This window comes from Lithobates pipiens, unplaced genomic scaffold (genome assembly GCF_037356315.1).
Source record: "Lithobates pipiens isolate NorthernLeopardFrog02 unplaced genomic scaffold, aLitPip1_a1.2 Scaffold_18, whole genome shotgun sequence".
NCBI classification, from domain to species: domain Eukaryota; kingdom Metazoa; phylum Chordata; class Amphibia; order Anura; family Ranidae; genus Lithobates; species Lithobates pipiens.
In genome coordinates, this window is record NW_027507758.1 from 307,721,241 (window position 1) to 307,726,618 (window position 5,378).

Sequence of the window (5,378 nt, forward strand, 5' to 3'; positions counted from 1 at the left end):
CAGTTTGTTTTCTCTATTTATATGAGTCGTTTTCCAAAGTAAAATTATACAATGAGAACATTTAAAGTACTAACTAACTAAAAGCAAAACTTTTTTTTTCATTTTGGATAGAGTCAGAGAGGTTTATTTATTTTCCCTTTTTGTCCCAATGGGGAGATTTCCCTTCACTTCCTGTCTCATAGTCAAACAGGAAGTAAGAGGAAATTCCTGCAAATTAAGGGAATTCCTTGAGGACCCCCAGCGTCCCCATTGGAAGATTTGCCCACTATTATTTTTCTGGGGACAACCCAAAATTTGTGATTTTCTTTACTTTCAATGATAATGGTAAACAGGACTATGGGATCAATTCACTAAGAGTTAAATAACTAATTAAAAATTAACTTAAATTACACTTGCAGTAAAGCAGTTGTGAAAGTGTAATTCACTAAGAATTTTACTGAATGCAGTATTTGTTTGATTTATCAGTGATTATCTCATTATTTAAAGCAGTAATTAACCGCATTGAGCTGGTTGCTAAGGAGTGGGCTGGAAAGCGCCTCTGACAGCTAAATAAAAAAAACATATTGACAATTAAAAATGATGAAAAAAAAGTGTAGGCCTCCCAATGCATACCAGGCCATTTGAGTCTGGAATTGATTTTAGGGGTACCCCACACCAAAATTTTAAATAAAATGGTGTGAGATTCCCCCCAGAATCCATACCAGACCCTTACCCGAGCATGCAGCCTGATTAGTCAGGAAAGGGGGATGAGCAAGTCCCCCCCTCTTGAACCATACCAGCCCACATGCCCTTAACATGGGTGGGTGGGTAGGTGCTTTAGGGTGGGGGGGCTCAGACTCCCAACCCAAAGCACCTCGTCCCCATGTTGATGGGGACAAGGGCTTCATCCACACAACCCTGGCTAGTGGTTGTGGGGGTCTGTAGGCAGGAGGCTTATCGGAAAATAAGAAAGCTCCCTTTAACAAGGGGCCCCCTGGATCCCGCCCCTCCATGTGAATTAGTATGGGGTACATTGTACCACTACCCATTCACCAAACAGTTGTAAAAGTGAATAAAGACAGGAGGCAGTTTTTGACAATTACTTTGACAATTACTTTATTTAAAAAAAAAAACTGTGTCCCCTGATGTAGATCCAGCTTTAATCATGACATTCAAACAAAAATGTCCGCTCTTAACGAACGCTCCTGCACTCTACCTGCTCCGCCATGTGACAGTTCTTATATAGGGAAGGGGTGGGGCCGCTGATGTCACCAAGTAGCCCCACCCTTTGTGACGTCATTGACCAGTGCATGCTGGGCAGTAGACCATTTTTGTTTTTTTGGGGGGGTTGGCGGTGTGGCAGGTGTCATGATTAATGATGGATCTACAAAGGGGGACATTTTTTATTTTATATTTAACAAAGGAATTGTCAAAAACTGGCTTCTGTCTTTATTGACTTTTATGATGAATTGATAGGGGTACAATTCATTCACACGGGGGGCTGGGATCTAGGGGCCCACCTTGTTAAAGGGGGCTTCCGGATTCCAATAAGCCCCCTGCCCGCAGACCCCCACAACCACCAGCCAGGGTTGTGGGGATGAGGCCCTTGTCCCCATCAACATGTAGACAAAGTGCTTTGCAGTGGGGGGGCAGAGCACCCCACCCCAAAGCACCCATCCACCTGTGTTGAATGCATGTGGCCTGGTATGGTTGAAGAGGGGGCATTCGCTCATCCCCCCTTTCCTGATCTGCTGGGCCGCATGCTCGGATAAGGGTCTGGTATGGATTCTGGGGGTACCCAAACCATTTTTTATTTATTTTTTGGCGTGGGGTTTCCTTTAAGGCCTAATATGCATTGGTGAGGCCCCACACTGTTTTTTTTTCCATCATTTTTAATTGTTGGCATGTTCTTATTTTATATTCAGCTGTCAGCTGGAAACCTGTTGACAGCTAATGAGTCATCCGTTGTTAAGGACGCTGTGGTTGGCTTTCCTGCCCACTCCTTAGCAGCCAGCTATTTCTCAAAAAATGTGGACAAATACCACATGCGATATCGCCAGCAAAATCCTGGTGGTAAATATTGCATGTTGTTTTGATCTCTGGTCCATTTGTGAATAGGACTTAAGAGCTTTTTAAACAATTTTTTTATTTTACATAAAATAATTTTATTTATTTTACGTAAAATAACATATAATGGTAATTTTTTTTTATGGATTTAATTTACCGAATGCAATCATTTTTGCAAATGAGCCATGTGACTGCGTTGTCGTTGTTAGTGAATTGACCCAAAAGAGGGAGGTTAAATCTCTGTAACAGACATAGACTGCAACAAAAATTGACAGGTGTTCTAATTACCCTCCACTCTATCAAAACACTTTTGATTTGCAATAATAGTGCCTTATGACAAAGAATGCAACCTTAATACATAATATGGACCATAATCAAAGCTAAATGAAGCAAGTAGAGAAAGATAATATACAATAAGTGGATGAAAAAAAATCAAATGTACCGCACCACCTAATGATAACACTCCATGCGAAAAAAATAAATAAATAAATAAAACTGTGACCAAAAGTTCATTGGATAAAAAATTGTTCTGTGAATCAGGTCTTTTTCACGAATCACCTCCAGTGACCCTTCACCGTCCAAACTATGCACTCACCTCATATACAGACCTTCCACTGATCACTGGAAGCCTTCCCCTTTGTAAGGGTGTATATTCCAATGGCTGGCAGCGGGCTGGCAGCGGGGATCCTATTCCAGGGACACTCGTTCTAGTGTGCAGTATTCCTCGTATATAAGGTGCTCATAACACTGTTTAAAAGCCAGTGCTTTAATAAATACCTTAAAAACAAAACTCACATTTTAGGATGCACTTCCTCTAGTGCACCTAGGCATTACACTTGACACAATCAGGGTGTCCAGGAGGTACTCCTTGAGGAAGTCACGTGACGAGTGACAAAACGTGTCAGGACGGGGCTTTGTGACATCATCGCACATGAGCAGGAAATTACTCTATTGCTTGAGTCGATATCAAAGTGAGAAGTGATCATCTAGGGGCTCACATACCCTGATTATGTCAAGTGCAATGCCTAGGTGCACTAGAGGAAGTGCAGCCTAAATTGTGATTTTTTTTTTGTCCCCCATTAAATCGGAGCAGCCCACCACGCCATAGCCCACCTCCATATTAGAATCCCTTCTACACATCAGAGTTCGCCCCCATCAAATTAGACACAGTCCCTTTCCTAACAGAGTCCTAAGTCCCCTCTTCGCAACAGAGTTCTGAATTAAAATATTCACCATGGCTGCAGCATCACCACAGAGGGTAGGAGGCAGAGTCTTCCCGATCATGCCAGAGCCCCCACCACATCAGAGTCTCCATCTCACATCAGTCTCCCCTCTTTACATCAGAGTTCCTCCTGCACATCATTACCTTTCCTTAACATCAGAGTCCCTCATTACATCAGAGTCAGCCTTCTACACATCAGAGACCCTCCATTACATCAGAGCCTCCTCAACATATCAGAGCCCCCACCCATTATATCAGAGTCCTTCATTACCTCATAGCCCCCCTTCACATGAAAGTCACATTAGGGTTCCCGTTTTCACATTAGGGTTCCCGTTTACATCCTTACCACATCCTTCACATCAGAATCACTCATCACTCAGAACCTCCCCTTCACCTCAGAGTTCTCTCTTGACATAAGAGTCACCCCTTCACATTAGAGTCCCCCTTCACATTATTAGAGGCATGCTGGAAACACTAGAGTCTTCCCATCACATCAAAGTCATTCTGCCACACTACAGTGACCCATCAGAGTCTCCCTCACATCAGAGCCCAATCATGACACCAGTGCACCCCCTTCACATCAGATTCCCTTCATCACATCAGAGTTCCTCCTTCACACCAGAGTCCTCCATCACATCAGTTCCCCCCCTCACACTAGTGCCTTTCCTTCACATTAGATTCCTTTCATTACATCAAAGTCCCCCCTTCACATCAGAGTCCCTCATTACATCAGAGCTCCACCTTTCCAGTTAGAGTCTCCCTATGGCTTCAGAATCCCCCATCACATCAGAGTTCCTTCATTACATCAGAAAGCCCCCTTCATGTTAGCATCACCCCTTCAAATGTGCGTCCCTTTAGAACAGAGTCCCTCCCTGGACATAAAATTCTCCCCTCACATTAGAATCCACCCCCTCCCCTTTACATCAGAATCCCTCCATTACATCAGTGTCTCCTCCATGGGCTGATCAAGAGAAATCAAATAGATTCCTCTAGCCATGCTAAACAGAGTAGATGAAGGAATCTCTCCTGCTTGCTAATATATCCTGACAGCCAAAAATGGCAGAATACCTGAACAGTGACTGATTATGATAGGATGCAGCCACTGTTCGGCTGACAATTCTCCATGTGCCCCCCCCCCCCCCCCCCCCCCGTATTTGAAGCAAAGTTTCTCAAGCTGGATGGTGCTGACAGGGTCACCTATAGCTCGAATTATCCAATTCAAGAGGAATCATCTGAATGTTGAGCCATGTGTGGCCAGCATAATTCACTACACAAAAGAGTCAAGTGATGCAATTCCATTACGAAAACCTCTACAAACTGCAACAAAGTGTCTCAGTAATTTTTTCAGAGAAATCCCTTTAGTGACTTCTGTACTGCAGTCTGACCAGATACCCCCAGGGATGGACTTGCCATGCTAAGAAGTCTCTTCCTGTAGTTGTGCAGTGTATTTCAAGACAAAATCAGGAGGCAACGGATATTTATATCACGTCCATGAAATATGAGAAATCTAGAAGCAGAGTTGAAGGGCATAGACCAGGGATATGCAATTAGCGGACCTCCAGCTGTTGCAAAACTACAAGTCCCATCATGCCTCTGCCTCTGAGTGTCATGCTTATTGCTGTCAGAGTCTTGCTATGCCTCATGGAACTTGAAGTTCTGCAATAGCTGGAGGTCTGCTAATTGCATATCCCTGGCATAGACCTTGCCCTGTAATCCATATAACAGGTAACCTTCCCCTTTAAGTAACACTAACCTATATACATGCAGTGACGTTACATGAAGGATTTCACCTTTACCATTCCTAAAATACTTAGCTAATGGCCTGCTTAGAACTCTTCAAGCTAAATTTATGCTGACATGTAGATACCTTTGTTTATAAAACTAAATATATCATCTTCATATCTAGAATTTTCATAAGAAGTTACATATTCATCATATATCTTATAGCAAGGGTTTGCAGCTGGTTATAAAAAGAAAGTTTTTTAGTTATTTGTTTGAATGACTTAAAGTGGTTGTAAAGGCAAAAGTTTTTTTTTTTATCTTAATGAATTCTATGCATTAAGATAAAAAACCTTCTTTGAGCAGCAGCCTTCCTAATACTTACCTGAGA